The 20,821-nt window shown below is 43.0% G+C and overlaps 2 pseudogenes; one reads left to right on the plus strand and one right to left on the minus strand.

Moving 5' to 3' along the window:
* The window catches only part of LOC131834701 (HLA class I histocompatibility antigen, alpha chain G-like), a 172,450-nt pseudogene that overhangs the window by 72,501 nt on the left and 79,128 nt on the right, over nt 1–20,821 (plus strand).
* LOC131834385 (alpha/beta hydrolase domain-containing protein 17B-like) lies at nt 10,872–12,054 on the minus strand (annotated as a pseudogene).

A 20,821-nucleotide genomic window follows, 5' to 3' on the forward strand; every position in this document is an offset into this window, starting at 1 on the left:
AGGCCCAGACCTCAGGCACTGGTGCCATTGCCACAGAAATTGCTCCTGTGTCCAGGCTCCAAGTGCTCAGTTAGGTCTGTGCACCTCTAAGCCTGAGACCCCAGCTCCACTGACAATGTGAGGTCCAGCACGCCAGACCTACTACTAAAAGGAATCCCTTGACTACAAATTCTCCCCACAAGCAAGAAGAGGACCCTAGCAACCTTTGCTACTGAGGATACCCAGTAGTCCTAGCCTCCACTGCCATCATAGACGGGGCAACAAAGGAGACCCTAAGGTCTTTGCAGATCTTGACCTCAGCTGATGGAGGTGCACAGAGACAAAACCATCGCTCCTTTCCCAGAACTGGAAATGCTGCACCCACCCAGACAATGTTCCTGTACCACCTTCACATGAAAGCCTTTCCTCACATTCCATTCAGAAGGCAGTCTGAAAAGGCTGGGATAGGTGACTAACCCTGCAATGCATAGACATCAACACAAAGCCAGGAAACACTGAACACCAAGCAGGTATGATGCTCCCAAAGGAACACAATCATTTTCTGGCACTGACCACAAGGAAATGGAGATCTGTGTTTCCTGAAAAGGAATTGAAAATAATTATTTCAATGAGGCTCAGCAAGATTGAAGAGATTAATACAGATACCTTAGTGGTCATGAGAATGGGGTTGGTATATTTGAAGTGTTCAAAGAAAAACCTGCTAACCAAGAATATTGACTCAGCAAAGCTGTCCTTAAGATTGAAGGAGGGATCCTGGGCTCTGGTTTTTGCCTCCATCAGAAAGGATAAATACCCAACTTTTGTAGTGACATGGATGGGACTGGAAGAGATTATGCTGAGTGAAATAAGTCAAGCAGAGAGTCAATTATCATATGGTTTCACTTATTTGTGGAGCATAACAAATATCATGGAGGACAAGGGGTGTTAGAGAGGAGAAGGGGGTTGGGGTAAATTGGAAGGGGAGGTGAACCATGAGAGACTATGGACTCTGAAAAACAATCTGAGGGGTTTGAAGTGGCGGGGGATGGGAGGTTGGGGTACCAGGTGGTGGTTATTATAGAGGGCACGGATTGCATGGAGCACTGGGTGTGGTGAAAAAATAATGAATACTGTTATGCTGAAAATAAGTAAATTAATTAAAAAAAATTGAAGGAGAGATAAAGACTCTCCCAACAAAATCTGAGGGAGTTGATCTCCACTAGACCTGCCTTATAAAAAAAATGCTAAATGGAGTTCTTCAAATGGAAATGAAAAGACACCAATTAATGAAGTGAAAACACATGTGCCACTTCCTAATGGTGCACGGGAGAAGAATGAGGTACAAAGAAGTCAGTTGTAAGAGAGAGGGAGCAGGGGATGACAGCTGAAAGGACTGTGGCCCCGAACAACTCCTCAGTCCTGTATCTATTAGATACAAGATAACAGCCACCAAAGGAGAAGAAGAAAGTTACACATTAGTCAAGGTCTTGTAGGTAAACAAGAAGGAATGTGAGTCATACATTGATCATAAGTCTTGTTTTTTAAATTTAAACGTTATGTTATTTTTTCAGTGTTCCAAGATTCATTGTTTATGCTTCACACCCAGTGCTCCATGCAATACATGCTCTTCTTAATACTCACTACCAGGCTCAGCCAACCCTCCACGCCCCTACCCTCCGAAACCCTCAGTTTGTTTCTCAGAGTCCATAGTCTCTCATGGTTCGTCTCCCCTTCCAATTTCCCCCAACTCACTTCTCTCCTTCTCCCAATGTCCTCCGTGTTATTTCTTATGCTCCACAAGTAACTGAAACCATATGACAACCAATTCTCTCTGCTTGACTTACTTTACTCAACATAATCTCCTCTAGTCCTGTCCATGTTGATACAAAAGTTGGGTATTCATCCTTTCTGATAGAGCCATAATACTCCATCGTATATATGGACCATATCTTCTTTATCCATTTGTCAGTTGAAGGGCATCTTGGCTCTTTCCACAGTTTGGCAACTGTGGCCATTGCTGCTATGAACATTGGGGTATGGATGGCCCTTCTTTTCACTACATCTGTATCTTCGGGATAAATACCCAGTAGTGCAATTGCAGGATCATAGGGTGGCTCTACTTTTAATTTCCTAAGGAATCTCCACATTGTTTTCCAAAGTGACTGCACCAACTTGCATTCCCACCAACAGTGTAAGAAGGTTCCCCTTTCTCCACATCCTCTCCAACACATATTGTTTCCTGTCTTGTTAATTAGGGCCATTTTAACTGGTGTAAAGTGGTATCTCACTGTGGTTTTGATTTGAATCTCTCTGGTGGATAATGATCATGAACATTTTTTCATGTGTCTGTTAGCTATTTGTATGTGTTCTCTGGAGAAGTGCCTGTACATGTCTTCTGCCCATTTTTTAATGTGATTATCAGGTTTTTGGGTGTTGAGTTTGAGGAGTTCTTTACAGATTTTGGATATCAGCCCTTTGTAGTGTCACTTGAGAGTATCTTCTCCCACTCCCAACCATTGTTTGGTTGACTATTTCCTTTGCTGTGGAGAAGGTTTTGATCTTGGTGAAGTCCCAAAAGTTCATTTTTGCTTTTATTGCCTTTGCCTTTGGAGACATGTCTTGAAACTAGTTGCTGTGGCCAATGTTGAAGAGGTTACTGCCTATGTTCTCCTCTAGGATTTTGGTAGATTCCTGCCTCACATTGAGGTCTTTTATCCATTTCGAGTTTATCTTTGTGTATGGTATAAAAGAATGGTTCAGTTTCATTCTTCTATACATAGCTGTCCAATTTTCCCAGCACCATTTACTGAAGATACTTTTTTCCCACTTGATATTTATTCCTGCTTCGTTGAAGATTAGTTGATCATAGAGTTGCAGGTCCATATGTGGGCTCTGTACTCTGTTCCACTGGTCTATGTGTCTGTTTTTGTGCCAGTACCATGCTGTCTTGGTGATCACCGCTTTGTAGTAAAGCTTGAAATCAGGCACCACGATGCCCCCAGTTTTGTTTTTCTTTTTCAATATTTCCTTAGCAATTTGGGGTCTCTTCTAGATCCATAAAAATTTTAGGATTGTTTATTCTAGGACTCTGAAAGATGCCAGTGGAATTTTGATCAGGATGGCATGAAAATATAGATTGCTCCAGGCAGTATAGACATTTTAACAATGTTTATTTTTCTGACCCATGAGCATGGAATGCTTTTGCATCTTTTTGTGTCTGCTTCAATTTCTTTCATGAATGTTCTGTAGTTCCCTGAGTACAGATCCCTTATTTCTTTGGTTAGGTTTATTCCCAAGTAGCTTATGTTGTTCAACATAGTACTAGAAGTCCTAGCAACAGCAATCAGACAATGAAAGGAAATAAAATGTATTCAAATTGGCAAAGAAGAAGTCAAACTCTCTCTCTTTGCAGATGACATGATCCTTTAGTGGAAAACCCAAAAGACTCCACCTCCAAACTACTAGAACTCATACAGCAATTCTGTAATGTGGCAGGATACAAAATCAATGTACAGAAATCAGTTGCTTTCTTATACACTAGCAATGAAAATATAGAAAGGGAAATGAGAGAATCGATTCCATTTACTATAGCAACAAGAACGATAACAGGAACTTTAATCATTTTTAATGCTTTTATTTGTTTTATTTTCAGTGGTTATGTTCTTACTTACAATGATATGCTTATACTACTGTATCCTTATTAATCAAGTTGAGGGAATCCTATTGACTTCCTGTTTTGACTGGTGGGGATTTATTGATTTTGGAACACTTACCTCCTCTCCTCCACTCTTCCCACTATAGATATATTGCTAAGTTAAGTGATCAGAACCCAGTACTTCTATGAATACACTCATTACTGTATACTTTAACATTTTTCTAGGTGCTCTTTTTTTTTTTTTTTGCCCAAATTCCATCCACATAATGTTAGTTCCTCTAAATGTTCTACCATATTTTGTGTTCTAGTTGTCTTCCTCCCCTCTATTCCTTGAGGGCCTTGGAGTTGACTTGAGGTCCTGTATTCCTTTGCTCTTAACTGCTGGCCTGACTCTTCCCCAGACCTGTTATTTAGCTGCCAGTTGGGAACACTCCTTCACCATTTTTTTTTTTCAGGTTGAATCTACCAAATCAGGTTACCATAACTTTCTTTTTCATGGTTAGCTTATTATTTTGTTGGAGCATATGGTCAAGTAGAATTAGAAAAGATTGGTCTGATGAGAATTTATTTGAATTCATGCATTTACAAAAATATCTGTATTTTACCTCATACTTGCCAGAGAATTTTGCAGAGTGGAGAATTAATTGCCGATAATCATTTTCTCTCATATTTTTGAAGGTTTTGGTCTGCTGTCCTCTAGCATACAGGGTTACCAAGAGAAACTTGATGTTATTCTTATTCTTTGGTTGATAACCTGTATTTTCTCATTTGTGTTATTCAAATTTGGTGTTACAGAATTTCTAATAATGTTCCCTACATCTTTTTGTTTTGTCTTTCTTTCAGAAAGTATGTTAGACATTCAGTGGGGATTTTCACTTGATCTTAGCCAAAAGGCCGAGAAGCGATCAGTGGGGATTTTCAATATAAAAAAATTGTGTTCTGGGATGCCTGGGTAGCTCAGTTGGTTAAGCATCTGCCTTCAGGTCAGGTCATTATCCCAGGGTCCTGGGATGGAGTCCCACATGGGGCTCCTTGCTTAGCAGGGAGTCTGCTTCTCTCTCTCCCTCTGCCCCTCCCTCTGCTTGTGAGCCTGCTCTCTCTCTTTGACAAACAAACAAAATAAATAAGTAAACTTGTGTTTCAATTTCTGGAAAATTCTCTAATGTTATTTCTCTGATAATTTTCATCTTCCATTTCTTCTTTTTCACTTCTGAAACTCCTATCAGCAGGGAAAACCAGTGTCTAATTCTTGTTTTACAGATGCTAAATCTCTCAACCATCTCTGAGGATTTTATGGATGGCCTCAGAGATCAGCTCTTCTCTGAAACCCCTCTGTTTCTTAGAGAAGAGACCCTCTGGAGAATAGGAATGTAGGTTTCTAGGATTTTACATCTGGGGTGTGGAAGGCAATGGAGGACATAGCATTTTACATACAAACTTTTAACCAAAGCCTTGTGTCAGGCCTGTCTTTCAACTCTACCCTATTCTGTGTCTGATATCTTCAGGATTGAGCATCTTCAGGATTTGATGGAGGAAATTGGCATTCTTCTTTTTTGTATTCTTTCTATGAGTGATGGGATCTATGTTTCCATCTTCATTAATCAACTGCCAGAATCTTCCGACTGCCTTCTTTCTACTGGACTTTTTTATTGGGGGTGGGGTGGGGGGGGTGGAATTTTTGTTGCTTTTATCCACACTCTTTTTCAGCCATTTCTTTTATTCCTTTACTAAAAATTTGGTGTAATCTCATATTTATATCATATTCTAAGCTATGATCCCATACTATGTTACTTATTTTGTTGCTCAAATTGTTCCAGCTCTGGTTACCAAAAGCTCTTTTACGTTTTTTTGTGGGTCCAAGACCAGGAACTGGATGTGCTACTGGGGTATCATTGTTTCTAGGCCCTCCCTGCAGACCAAACTAGGTAATACATGTATCATACAAACCCATGTAGACACACATGTCTATACTTGTTTTTGTATCTATTTGTATTTATATGAAGTTACATTTGAGTTCATACTGAAGCTCCTGATTCTAATCTAGTACTACCGCTTCATTCAACGTGAGACCTTTTTAACATTTTATTTTATTTGTTAAAGATTTATTTATTTATTTTAGAGAGAGACAGAGAGCACGAAGTGGGGAGGGGCAGCGGGAGAAAGAAAGAGAAAATCTCCGGGAGACTCCCTGCTGGGCTTGGAGCTGATTGTGAAACTTTATCTCATGACCCTGAGAAGATGACCTGAGCTAAAATCAAGAGTCAGATACATAACCAAAGGAGCCACCCAGGCACTCCTATATTAAAAATTACAATTTTTCTAATTTTGAAACTTATTGAGTCCATTAATCCATTCTACTCAAAGTTCCTCTAAATTCTAAATAAACACCAAAATTATTACTAATTAGCAGTTTAAAATTAATCATAAATCTATTTTATTACATTGTAGACTTATTAACATGTTTCCTTTTTTTTTTTAAAGATTTTATTTATTTATTTGACACAGAGAGAGAGATCACAAGTAGGCAGAGAGGCAGGCAGAGAGAGAGAGAGAGAGAAGGAAACAGGCTCCCTGCTGAGCAGAGAGCCTGATTCGGGACTCAATCCCAGGACCCTGAGATCCTGACCTGAGCCAAAGGCAGAGGCTTTAAGCCACTGAGCCACCCAGGCACCCAATATGTTTTCTTTGTTATGAGCATTTGTTATGAGTATTTGAGCACAAAAATAAATGCCCAATTTGGGGACTTGGAGACTTGGAGCATGTTGACTTTTTTAGAATTATCACAGAAATTTATTGTTTACAGTTGGTTGTATTGAGTGAAACACATGTTCTTAGCCTCTTCATTTAAGCAAGAAATATTGCAACCACAGGTTTCAAATCTTCCTGCTTGTGGAAGAATTACATGCCAATAATATTCTTCTGACTCTACAAAGAACATTGGCTTGCATTTGTACCTTCTAGAACACAGAGATGTTGATTACATTGGCCAACCATCTGGGTTTGCCAGGAACTGAGAGTTTTCCTGGGATGTGGGACTTTCAGTGCTAAAACTGGGAAATTCCTGAGCAAACAGGGAAGAGTTTGTTTAAATATAGTTTGCTTTAATATTAACATCCAGAAAGCAATTATTAGACAATCAAGTACAGTTATAGATTTTTTGGATGTTAGAGGTTACTTTTATAGGGCAGAGCAATGCTCTTTGAAGGCCAGGTGTTTTAGGAGATGTATTTGTCAGAAATTACATTTGTAAGTTCAATTTTGTGTCACAAAACTAAATCTGCTTTTCTGCAACTGAAGAGGAAGAGAGAATATTTTTTTTTCTTATCATTTGAAAAATTTTCTTAGTGGGAATTCAAAGAACCTATAGTTTTCCAGGCCAAGTGCTGGAATTGCATTAATAAACATTAAGGGAAAAAAGGCTGGTCTGAGAGGGTCAGTCAGACAATAGAGAAAAAAAAGGGTGCAGGCAACACTTTGCACCAACATTACCCCTCACTTACATCCAGTTGGTGATGTATGTAATTATTCAATGGTAATTCCTTGACAAACAAGGAATGACTAATTATTATTTTGTTTCTGAGATTATAACTTATTTTTTGAGCTGGCTTAATAATGCCTTTGCCATGATCACAGCATAGCAATAGTGGCAAATATTGCTATAGAGCATATTACAATAACTCTTCAAATTGTATTTTAATTGAAAATCATTGATTTGTGTCCATCCTAGACACAATAGTGAGGAAATTCTCTCATGGTGAAATGATTGCTTCTCAGAAGTTTGAAGGAAAAAGAAAAACCAGGTATGAGAGAGAGCTGAAGGAAGTAAACGTGGGCACAGTAGTTCCATCGTCTATCCAGAAGTACATGGGGATGGCACAGTGCCTCAGCGTCCTGATGAACTGTTATTTAGTTTTATGTGATATTCTGTGTTTTTAAAAAAGATTTATTTATTTGAGAGAGAGAGATCAGGGGGAGGGGCAGAGGGAGAGAATCTCCAGACTCCCTGCTGAGTGTGAAGCTCAAAGAGGCACTCTATATCATAACCCATGAGATCACAACTTGAGACAAACTCAGCAGTTGGACACTCAACAATCTGACTCACCCAGGCACTTCATGTGATACTGTGTTTACTTTCTCATTATTCTAGCCTTTAATAAAGCCTTAGCAAATTTTCAGTTTATTTTTTCTTTTTCTTTCTATGCTTTTGGTTATTAATGGTGGTCAGTATAAGGCAATAACGTGGTAGCAGGAATGCTCAAGAGGAATTTTGAGGTAAGAGCTGGGGCTCCCCTCCCAAGAGGAGATTGTTTTCTCTTTTTATAAATAATTTTTAGAATGATTTTTATTATGTTAAGTTAGTCACAATACAGTACATGATTAGTTTTTGATGTAGTGTTCCATGATTCACTGTTTGTGTATAATACCCAGGGCTCCATGCAATTCATTCCCTCCTTAATATCCATTACCAGGACAACACATTCCCCCCAACCCCACCCTCAGTTTGATTTCTGGAGTCCATAGTCTCTCATGGTTCATCTCCCACTCTGAATCCTGCCCCACCTTCATTTTTCCCTTCCTTCTCCTAATGTCCTCCATGCTATTCTTTATGTTCCATATATGAATGATATAAGTAATATAGCTCTATTTCTCTGTTGATTTATTTCACTTAGCATAATCTCCTCCAGTTCCATCCATGTTGATGCAAATGATGGGTATTCATCCTTTCTGATGGTTGAGTAATTGTCCATTATATATATACACCACATATGTTTTGAGTTATTTTCTTTTTTTTATATTTTCAGTGTTCCAAGATTCTTTGTTTATGCACCATACCCAGTGCTCCATGCAATAAATACCCTCTTTGATACCCACCACCAACCCCCCACCCCCCTTCCTTCCAAAACCCTCAGTTTGTTTCTCAGAGTCCACAGTCTCTCGTGGTTCATCTCCCCCTCTGTTTTCCCCCAATTGCTTTTCCTTTATTTCTCCTAATGTCCTCCATGTTATTCCTTATGCTCCATAAGTAAGTGAAAACATATGATAACTGACTTTCTCTTCTTCACTTATTTCACTCAGCATAATCTCCTTCAGTCCCATCCATGTTGATACAAAAGGTGGGTATTCATCCTTTCTGATGGAAGCGTAATATTCCATTGTATATATGAACCATATCTTTCTTTTTATGATTTTTTATTTATTTATGTGACAGAGAGAGACACACACACAGCAAGTGTCTGTTCATGTCTTCCGTCCATTTTTAACATGATTATCTGTTTTTTGAGTGTTGAGTTTGAGGAGTTCTTTCAAGATACATCTCCAAAGGCAAAAGAAACAGTCAATAAAACTAAGAGGCACGCCATAGAATGGGAGAAGATATTTGCAAATAACACTACAGAGAAAGGGCTGATATCCATGATCTGTAAAGAACTCCTCAAACAACACTCAAAAAAACAGGTAATCATGTCAAAAAATGGGCAGAAGACATGTACAGACACTTCTCCAAAGAAGACATACAAATAGCTAACAGGCACATGAAAACATGCTCATTATCATTATTCATCAGGGAGGTTCAAATCAAAACCACAGTGAGATATCACATTATACCAGCTAGTATAGCCAAAATCAACAAGGCAGGAAACAAGTGTTGGAGAGGATGTGGAGAAAGGGGAATCCTCTTACAATGTTGGTAGGAATGCAAGTTGGTGCAGCTACTTTGGGAAACAGCATGGAGATTCCTTAAGAAATTAACAAAAGACCTACCCTATGGCCCTGCATTTGCACTACTAGGTATTTATCCCAAAGATACAGATGTAGTGAAAAGAAGGGACATCCATACACCAATGTTCATGGCAGAAATGGCCGCAGTCATTAAACTGTGGAAAGAACCAAGATGTCCTTCAACAGACGAATGGATAAAGAAGATATGGTCCATATATCTCCAATGGAGTATTATCAGAAAGGATGAATACCCAACTTCTGTATCCGCATGGATGGGACTGGAGGAGATTATGGTGAGTGAGATAAGTGAAGGAGAGAGAGAGTCAATTATATGGTTTCACTTACTTGTGGAGCATTAGGAAAAACACGGAAGACATTGAGAGAAGGAGAAGAGAAGGGAGCTGGGGGAAATCAGAGGGCGAAATGAAACACGAGAGCCTGTGGACACTGAGAAACAAACTGAGGGTTTTGGAGAGGTGGGGGTGGGTATTAAGAAGGGCATATATTGCAAGGAACACTGGGTGGTGATGCCTAAAAAATGAATTTTGGAACACTGAATGAATAAAATTAAATTAAAAAAAAAAAAGACAAGCTCAACGTCACTTGGCATCAGGGAAATACAAATCAAAACCACAATGAGACAACCCACCAGTCAGAATGGCTACAATGAAGAAGTCTGGAAATGAGCGCTGTTAGCAAGGTTGCAGAGAATGTGGAACCCCCCTACACTGTTCGTGGGAATGCAAGCTTCTGCTGTCACTCTGGAAAACAGTATGGAGGTTTCTGAAAAAGTTGAAAATAGAGCTGCCCTACAATCCAGCAATTGCACTGCTAGGTATTTAGTTTAAAGATACAACTAGAGTGATCCGAAGGGGCAAGTGCACCCCAATGCTTATAGCAGCAATGTCCACAATAGCCAGATAATGGGAAGAGCCCAGATGTCTATCAGCAGATGAATGGAAAAGAATATGTGGTGTATATATAGATATATACCATGGATATAACTAGAGAGTATTATGCTAAGTGAAATAGATTAATCAGAGAAAGAGATCATATGATCTCACTCATATGTGGAATTTAAGAAACAAAACAGATTGGAAACATCTGTAGTGCCCATATCTATAACATCAATCTGTCTAAAACCAGACAATGCCAGATTTTTAGGAACTCACATTCTAAGCCACCAGCTCCAATGACTAGAACTTTGCATGTATCTAACAAAAACTGGAGAGATTCAGTGTTCGAAATCAGGGTGTGTGAAGGGTCCAGATCGTTCGAGGGACTTCTCTACATGGTTCCAGCAACCTTCCCAGTCTCCAGTGTCCCCCACACCCACCATCCACAGTCATTTTCTCAACCAGCAGCTCCTCTAGTCTCCTTCTTTTCTTCTCTGGCCCCTCGCCTTCTGCTATATTGTTTTCTCCACATGTGGGTTTTCTGTGAGCCTGGTTACATAGCCCCCTATGTGAGCTTAGTCACAAACCCCCTACCCATCTTCCTACCTAGTCTTGCCTGTCCTTTATTCAGTCTCATGAGTTACTAACACTGGTGAAGTTATCATAGAGATTTTGTCCATGTTTAGGAATGCATCAAAAGAATAGGTCTTCTGGTATCAGGAAGAGTGACTGGCATTCCCGAGGTCAAAGGAGAATGAAGAGTAACAGCCCCACTCTCAAAATCTACAAATGGAGGGCGCCTGGGTGGCTCAGTGGTTTAAAAGCCTTTGCCTTTGGCTCAGGCCATGATCCCAGGGTCCTGGGATCAAGTCCCGCATCAGACTCTCTGCTCAGTGGGGAGCCTGATTCCTCCTCTCTCTCTCTCTGCCTGCCTCTCTGCCTACTTGTGATTTCTGTCAAATAAATAAATAAAATCTTTAAAAAAAAAGTGATGCAACATGGGGGCTTAAGTGGGTAGGAGAAGAATAAATGAAACAAGATGGGATTGGGAGGGAGACAAACCATAAGTGACTCTTAATCTCACAAAACAAACTGAGGGTTGCTGGGGGGAAGGGGGTTGGTAGAAGGGGGGTGGGTTTATGGACATTGGGGAGGGTATGTGCTTTGGTGAGTGCTGTGAAGTGTGTAAACCTGGCGATTCACAGACCTGTACCCCTGGGGATAAAAATATATGTTTATAATAAATAAAAAATTAAAAAAAATTTAAAAAAAAGATCTACAAATGGAGCTGTACATCTACTCTGGCCATATATGATCACATTTTCAGGGTGAGTGCCACATCTTGTCCTAAGAGCAAACTAAACAGCTCCTCTACCTGAGATTCTTCTCTGTTGGTTTCTCAGGACTTGATCCATACCTAGAATAAGTATATGAGAATATACTACAATTAATCCATGATCTCAGTGGTATGTAAAAGCTGATCATCTGATCAAAATCAACAGCCTTTCCATGTGAGAAGAGTAAAGCATACAAGGCATTGGGTGAACAACACACAAAATACAGGCAATTCTGTTGCCTTGACTGATTCTAGTCATGGAACACTCTCAATACCATCTTTTTTTCTGGAAGAGTACTGTCGGTCTGCTCCTTCTGACTGGTGTGAAGTCCAGTGGTTTTCAAGTTCATCACACGTTGGCATGTAAGTTGGATCAGGTGGCAAAAAGGGTAATTTCAAAGCCAGTTTTCCAGGGAAAGGTGGACAGAAGAAGAGGGGATGTGTGGGTCACTAAAGGAGAGATTATTCATCTTCTCCACCCGAGGGGCCGCATCCCAGCTGTCTGGACAATAGTACGGGGAGACAGCTCCCCCACAACACACACACTGAAACCCACACTGCCACCAGGGCCGCTACCTCCCCTGCTGGCACTGCAGACACCACCCAGATGTGTCCAGGTCTTCCTTCTCTTGGTCCTCCTCTCTCTCTTCCTCCTTAGCCTGTCACCACGCAGCCAGCTATTCTGGAGGGAGGAAGGCAGGTAGGGTATGAAGGGGACAAGCAGAACCCTCATGGAGGGATATGGTCACTGACTCAAATATTTTGTAAGTATTCTACTTGTGATTTCCTTTGGCCCCTTTGTTAAGAGTGTTTAATTTCTACCAATTTGTGAATTTTCCAGTTTTCCTTTTGTTGTTGATTTCTAACTGCATCCCATTGTGGTTGGATAGTTTGTGTGATATCTCTCTTTTTGATTCTGTTGAGTCTTAATTTGTGGTCTGACATGTGGTGCATCCTGGGAATGGTTCTATGTACCCTGGAGAAGAACGTGTATTCTGTTATTTGTGGGTAGAGTGTTCTGTATAACGGTGTCAGATCTAGTTGGTTTTTATGTTTCTCAAGCCCTCTGTTTCCTTAATTTTCTTCTGCTTAGTTGCTCTATCCAATTTTGAGAATGGGTTATTGAATTCTCCAACTATTATTGTGGGTCTCTCTACTTCTGCATTTCATTCTACGAAGCTCAGCTTCATAGATTTTGTTGATCTGTTATTAAATGCTACTCACTTATAATTGTTACATCTTCATGTCCTATTGACGCTTGTGTTCACATATACTGTTCTTTTTGTCTCTTCCAAAATCTTTAAAAAGATTTTATTTATTTATTTGACAGACAGAGATCACAAGTAGGCAGAGAGGCAGGCAGAGAGAGAGGAGGAAGCAGGCTCTGTGCTGAGCAGAAAGCCCAATGTGGGTCTCAATCCCAGGATGCTGGGATCATGACCTGAGCTGAATGCAGAGGCTTTAACCCACTGAACCACCTATGCGCCCCCTCAATTTTTTTGATTTTAAGTCTATTTTGATTGATATTAGTAGAAATTCTCCAGTTTACTTTTGGTTATTTTGTGCACAAAATACTTTTTCCCATCCCTTCACTGTCAAACTATTTGTGTTTTTTGATAAAGTGAGTCTCTTAACTAACATATAGTTGGATCATCTCTCTGTCACTATTTTTCCCAGCTCTATGCTTTGATTGGAGTATATTTATGTTCATATCTTTCTTGAAATTGGATGAGTTTTCAGCCATTATTTCTTCAAACAATCTCTCTTACCATTTTCTTTCTCTTCTTTCTGCAACTCCCACAATGCCTATGTTGGTCCCCTTTATGTTATGTCAGTGCTCGAGTAGGCTCTCTTCTCTTTTCTTCAGTTGTGTTCATTTTGTTCCTCAGACTTGATCATTTCAATGATCCTACCTCCAAGTTTAGTGGTTCTTTCTTCTCCTTGCTGAAATCTGCTCATGAACACCTCTAGTAAAACTCATTTGAATTGTTGTGCATATCAGCACTGGAATTTCCTTTAAGTTTCTCCTTATGTTTTGTGTCTCTTTGTAAATACTTTATTTTACCCATATCTAATTTTCTTGACTTCTTTAATGCTCAGAGCACGATACAGACAGTTGATTTAAAGTCCTTGTCTAGTAAGTCCACCATCTCATCTTCCAAAGGAACACTTCCCGCTTTTTTTTTTTTTTTTAACTTGGAATGGGTCATGTTGTCCTGTTTCTTTGTACACTTTGTGTTTTGTTGTTTTTGAAAATGGGTCATATCAATCTTATGATGTGGTAACTCTGAAAATCAGATTCTCCCATCAACATGTTTGTTGTTTGTATTTCCATATTGTTCTAGGCTGTGTGCCAGAAATCAGCCTTAGGTATACACATCAGCTCTCCTCATGTCATTTTTGAGCCTATACTTTTTCCTGAACATGTGTGTGCTTTCTACATCCCCATTTCTTCCAGCCCCTCCCCTGTGCCCCCACCTCAGTGCTGTTCAGTGAGAATCTGAGAGCAGAGTGGTGATACCTCTTTGTGGTCACAGGGCTGAGGACAGAAGACCTGAGCTCTTTTATTCCTGCTCACTCATTACCTCCCCAGTGTGTCCCTGACCTAGGACACTAGCATAGGGCCCTACATAAAGGGGCAATGAATGTCTGGTCAGGTTTGGCTTGTGAAGTGTTTCCCAAAAATCTATACTGATATTGATGTTTCCTCCCCACTGAGTGCCCAGGGACTCTGGCTTTAGGGAACAGAGAGGTCTCCAAAGCCAGAACTGTTGATTCCCAGATCTGCAGCCAGCCCCACAATTATGCTGGATGCTCCAATAAACACACTGCCATTTCCATGGAGATAACTTTGGACACGAATTCCTGTCACTCGTTCCTACTGCTGTCTTTGATGCTAGAGGCTGGGATACTGGCTCTTTCCTCAGTGATGTCAAGTGATGTCAATGCCAGAATCTTCAGTCCTGACCACCTCAGGTCCCACTCACTGTCCGCTACCCTTAATAGCTAGACAGAAGCTCTGCTTCTCAGATCTCATTTCTACTCTGATGGCTGATCCAGGGATTTGAGGGTGGCTCACCACGTGCTCCAAAGGGCCCCAAGCCCTGCAGCTGAGTCAATGACCTACAACATAACTAAAGCCCCTTCCCGAGCCCAAAACATCTCAGAGATATCTGGTGGTTAGGTGCTACCTGTCTATACTGCCCATGTGTTTGGAATATGAGTGCAGGAGGTACTCTTCATATTCCTGGTTCCTTTTTCAGGCAACCAAGACCAATAGGTACATACTAAACTCACATAGGAACTCATGCAGGTGCATACACATACAACACAGACACACAGACACACACACACACACACACACACACACACACACACACACAGCTTCATAAAGAACTCCCCATGTGAAACGCCTATAAACTTTCCTCTTACCAGCTCCAAAGGCCAACTTGAAGGAATTCTGATCACAGCATTCATTCATTCATTCATTCATTCATTCCTCTAGGTATATTCCATGAATGCCTCTGGACCAATCTCTGTGTTAGGCCTGGTAATCATTTAATGCCAGAGACACAGCACATATTGTCCTAGTGCTTCCCATCTCACAGGAAAGACAGACAATAAATAAAATGTAATAATAGTAGTACATTAGATATTGCTGTTACCTAGTGCTAGATAACAAAAAATCTCCAAATAATACAACCACCTTTTATTTTATCTCATTGTGTGAGTCAGCTAGGTCCAATAGCAGCTCTTCTGCTCTGTGTGACATGGGGTGGGACTACAGTCATATGGAGATCTGAATGGTTTAGAATATTCTAGAATATGTTTTCTCTCAATGGGGAGTGTACTGAGGTTGTTAAATGTTGCTTGCTGCCATTATGGCCTGTTGGTGCCATCTGGTGTTAATCCAAGTCTTGAAGGCTAACAAGCTCAGGGAGGAAAGAGAAACCAGTAGAAGGCCATCTGGTGCCAAATATTGCTTTGTGTGCTCTTCTTTTTTTGGACCTCTTCAGTTGTCCAAACTCAGCTATGCCTTTCTCTGAAGGTGGATAACACCCTCACTATTTTCTCTCTCACTTCTTTTCTCAGCCTCTGCTGGTCTTCCCTGCCCCACATGATCCCTCAGCATCATCACCTCGGCCTGCTTCCACCAACTACAAGACAGGAGCAGGAAAGGACCCTGGGACCAAGAACACTCTGGAGCAGAAACGCAAAGCTTTCCCTCCTCTCAAGCTCCAACCTGTCCACCCAAGGAGCACAGGACATCCCTGAAGGACAGGTCCTATTACTTCTTCCTCGAGGTCAGGCAATGGTCACAAAAAAGCACCTTCTCTCCCTACGTGTCTTGATCCCCACTTGCATAACCACCTGTCCACCAGGGCTGTGGTCTGCTTGTTGGCCATGCTCAGCTACAGGCATAGACCCCACCTGTAGCTCAGCCTCTTCCCTCCCCTCCCCTGAGCCAACAGCTCCTAACTGGAAGGCACATCAGAAAACTCAGATGACTGGCAGGCAGTCTAGAAAAAGAGGCTTCAGTGGGGTCTGTACATGACCTGGCTCAGGAAAACCCCATGCTCACAGCCCTCCACCCCCGCCCCTGCCCCATCTTTCAGGTGCATTAGGCCTTCATTGCTCCTTCTTGGCCCACTCTCACCTGGAATCACAGGTCCTACCCTAATGCTCCTTGCCTGAGGCTGCCAGAGCCTTCCTGCCCCTTTCCTAGCAGGGACTCCCCAGGCAATTCAGACCGTGCCTCTTATACCTTCTTGTAAATGAGGTGTAGGAGATTCTTGAGACCCCATCTCTGAGGCTATCTATCTACCCTCTGCAACCTGAAACTGCCACTGTCACCCCCTCTCCTCCTCCTCCCACTTGGAAATGCCCCTGGACCAACCTTGCTGAGCCTGAAGGTAGAGAGAAGTAGGGACCAGCTCAGAGCACAAAGCCTCAGCCCCCACTATCCAATCCACATCCAGAGCAAGAAGAGGTCATGCTCACCACTCAAGGGCCCCAGGGACCTTGGCTTTGAATAGGGCTAAGGGTGTATATGTACATGTGGCTCCCACTCTCTCAGCACTCTGACTTCAGCTCCTGTTACATTTTCCTGGAAAAGGGTCTTATATTGACCTGGCTACCCCAGGGCCACAGGACTGCTGTCTTCTCCCCACCCTGCCTCCTGTCCTGGCCAGGCCCAGAATGTGAGGGCACAGGGTGTGCACTGCAGTTCCCTGTGGCTTCCATGTAGCAAGTGAACCTCTGATCCTCTCTCTAATGGTCCTTATGGCTACACACATTCAGTAGGTCCCATTCCCACTAGGCAGGACTCCCATAAACCGCTGGGCATACTGGTCAGGGAGATATTCCTGGGAGAGAAACAGAGCACCCAGCCTGTCAGACTGGCCCTGGCCCCCAGACTGAGGCCGCTGGGGTGCTGGGGGTGAGGGATGGAAGGAGAGCAACTAACTGTCATTCTCAGAGCACAGATCTGAGGCTGCATCTCGACCTGGTGCTTTTTAGGTGCTCAGGTTTGGCCGAGGGAACAAGTAGGTAACAAATGACAGCTTTCCTCTCGTTCTCCTGACACTACGTGATCAGACGGAGCTGTCATCCACTGCAGTTCTCGCTCACAAACAATGGCAGTGGTGGGGTGGGCTGGTGGCCTGATGGCTCGGGGCAGATTTGCCCTCCTTTGTTCTTACAAGGACGACAAGCCCCGGGTCTGCAAGACGTGAGTTCTCTGTGTGCACCGACATGTCGTGTGACTGTGTCTATCTGGGGAGAGACTCTCTAGCATCTGTCAGCATTCACGGGACCACTGCCCAACTTGAACAACAGTGCCAGGGACATGGGATCCTGAGAGCTGAAGTCGCGATAGGTTAAGTTTGATGTTCCCGGTGGTGTGTGGCATCCATGACTCCATGCTGGTCCTGCTGTCTTGTTTCTCAACAGGACCCTGAGCATCTGGTCACAGGCAGATGGACATGATAGACAGGCTTCTGTTCTGCTTATCCTTTGCTCCCGGATGAGCTGAGGTGCAGGTTACTTGCTTGCTCTAACTCTCAATTTCTCTTTGTGGGACAGAGAAGGTTTCTTCCCCCAACGGACCAGTTCTCTGATTCCCTGTCACCACCTGAGTGTCCTCCGATTCATTCATTTCACACTTGGCCCTGCCGACCTGGGGTGAGCATGGGACACACAGGTGGGAGGACTCATCCTGCAAGTTGCCCTCAGTTTAACGCTGAGGTTACCATGTCCCAGGCACTGTTGTTCAGGTTGGCTACAAAGTAGGGACATCCAGTAGTTTGCTAGAAGGACTCCTGGGTCTCAGGAGAACTCCATGCTGACTATGATGGTTTATTATAAGGACACGCACGAACAGCCAGATGAAGAGACTTGGGAGTGTGGGAGTGTGCAGATCCCGGTGCGGGAGCCTCTGTCCCCGTGGGCTTGGAATGTGCCCCCTCGGAGCATGTGAACTTGTTCGCCACTTCAGAAGCTCTGTGAACCCCACCATAGAGCAGTCTTTGTGGAAGCTTCATGACACAGGTACACTTGATTCAGTCACTGGCTGTTGGGGATGTAAGTCAGCCTCCAGAGCCTCTCCACAGAGGTCGGTGAGGGAGGCTGATGGCTCCAACTCTCTAGTCATGGCTTGGTCCTCCTGGTCACCAGCCCCAACCTGAACTGTTTAAGACCCTTGGCCAAGTTGTCTCATTAGAATACCGGTGACAGTTTTATCACTCAGGAGATCCCAAGGGCTGGGGAGCTGGGTGCTAGGAACCAGGAACAAAGACCACATATTTTACTTATCCCGCAGCCATGCTGTGGTCTTTGAGCACTGATCCCTTGTAGCAGTGGGACCGGAACTACAGAGATGTTGGCTCAGTACTCACATCCCATCTGGTCATTAATGGTCAGCCCATCTTCCTGCTGGAGGATAGTGTCCCCAGGGCCTCCTAGGTCTGCTGGGTCCATTCAGTGTTGCCAGGTTCCAGAAGCAGCAATGTTCTCACAGCACACGGCTTTCTCTCTCAGGGTCTGGGATGACGGAGCTAAAAGACAGTGTCATCTCTTGCTCACACTTCTTCCGAGGCGCTAATGTACTATGGATTTCCCTCATTACATAGCAAATTTATCCCCTCCTTTACCCTCAGTTATTATGTCTACTTCTTTGCATTTATACCTCATTTTCTGCCACTGGAAGGGACATTATGTGTGGCTGCTGTGCTGGTCTAGACTGCGGGCAGCAACACAAGTCTGACAAGTGCCCCCCCCCCCCCCCCCCGCCCAGTCCACTCTCAGTTATAGCGGGGAGGAGGGAAATACAGGGACAGAACTGGTGGGTAAGGGACCACCAGAGGATGTAGCTATGCTCACAATCAGCCCCACTTTGCCGGATGGGGTGAAGGCAGAGCCCTCCCCTTCAGGCCCTTAGGAATTCCCACAAAGGGTTTAACAAAGTACTTACAGTGTCTTAGGATCCTTCCCGTTTCTGGCACTCACACTTGCATCCCTGTCCTGAGACTCAGCATCGGGTAGGATGAGAGAATGTTGAGGTGAACCACAGTCATACTGAGATCCTCTCCATTGGGAAGGAGTGTAGAGTTACACTGGCAACTGTCCCCATCCCTCCTACTCAGATTCCCCAGGGAAAACTGTGTAGTGGGGACTGTCCTGTAGCCCCACTCACGCTGGGTGGGAGCGCACACTTGTGAAGTGTAAACCAGCACCTCACGCCTCCATGGCCCCAACACCCCTTTTCCACAATGTTTCTGTTGCCTGTTCCCATTCTCCATGAAGCTGCTACTCTGTCAGCATGTCTGTATGCCTGTTGTGGGACATAATTGTTTGTCATGTGTTTGTGGTGTGAGGAAATGTGACCGAGCATTCTTCGCTGGTTCAATACCTTTTTTCCACATGTGCACCAAGACCCGTGTACGAGGATGTCTCAGCAGTACTGTGTATCATTGCCCAGTGTGAAAAAACATAGATGCGTATGACAGGAAAATACATACGTAAGTTGTAGCTTATCTGTACAATGGGATACCGTACAGCCCCGAGGAAGACTGGACTGTGGCTACACCCTACAGTGTGGGGGATTCTCACGGACATGGTGCCGAGTGAAAGAAGCCACACACAGGAGTATGACCCTTTGTATGTGAAATTGAAGACCAGGACTAATTTATAACGTCAGAAGTTGGAGAGTGGTTACCTTTTATGGTGACGTATTGACTGGGAATCTCTGCGAAGCTCAGTGTATTCTATATCTTGCTCTGGGGGTAGTGTGTGGAGGTGTGCACGTGTAGAATTTCCTGAGCTGTCCTCACAGGACCAGTCCTCTCTGTGCATTTTATTTTTTTTAGACTTTTACTTGAAGCATAGCTATGCTCTGTGGTGTTTGTTTGTTTGTTTATTTGTTTAATAGGACTCTAACTGTTGGCATCTACCACTAGGTGAGCAAAGCCCAATCCAGAATACGCATTCCTGTCAAGGCCCTTTCATCGCCCCTTGGGGTTACCGTTATGGCTCTGACTTGCTAGCTATGTTCAAGGCTTTCCTGCTGGGGGGTCGGCCTCCTAGCTCTCTGTGGTGTTTGGTTGGCAGCCAGACAGTTCTTTTTGGTATTTTGGGCCACAGAAGATGCAAGTGGACTGTAGAATTTCAGCCTTTCCCTGCAATGCCACAGCCCCCTCTGTCCCCCTTATTTCCCTGACCTAGGTGGCTATCTTAAGAGAGGACACCAGGAAACCCACTCATCCATTCCAATCCACTTCCAAACTCAGAAGGTGGTTCTTGTGATGGGAATCATCATGTCCTCCTTTGATGCATCACAAATTCCCATAAGGAGCAAGGCCCAGCCCCCCTGTGGCTATTCCTTTAATAGACCATGTTTCCATTGTCCTTCTGCCTGACCATGTGGCCTGGCTGTTGGCCACTGGCCTTGAGTTGGTAATTCCAAAACATGGGGGCTTTTCCCATTGTTCCATTTTTTCACTGCTACGCCTTAACATAAACATTAGAAGTACCCTATGAGCAAAAGACAAAATAATCCTGAGCCTGATATAGCCATGTGGTCTCGGATAATGTTGAAAAAAACACTTTAATGGAGAGGACAATGCCTGGAAGAATTCCATTAAGAAGTGATAACAGTTAAAAAATACTTTTACACACTTTTTAAAAAACAGTATGACAAAATTATAGCACATCCTATATAGTCTTCTCTAACCTTAACTT

This window comes from Mustela lutreola, chromosome 6, assembly GCF_030435805.1.
Source record: "Mustela lutreola isolate mMusLut2 chromosome 6, mMusLut2.pri, whole genome shotgun sequence".
NCBI lineage: Eukaryota > Metazoa > Chordata > Mammalia > Carnivora > Mustelidae > Mustela > Mustela lutreola.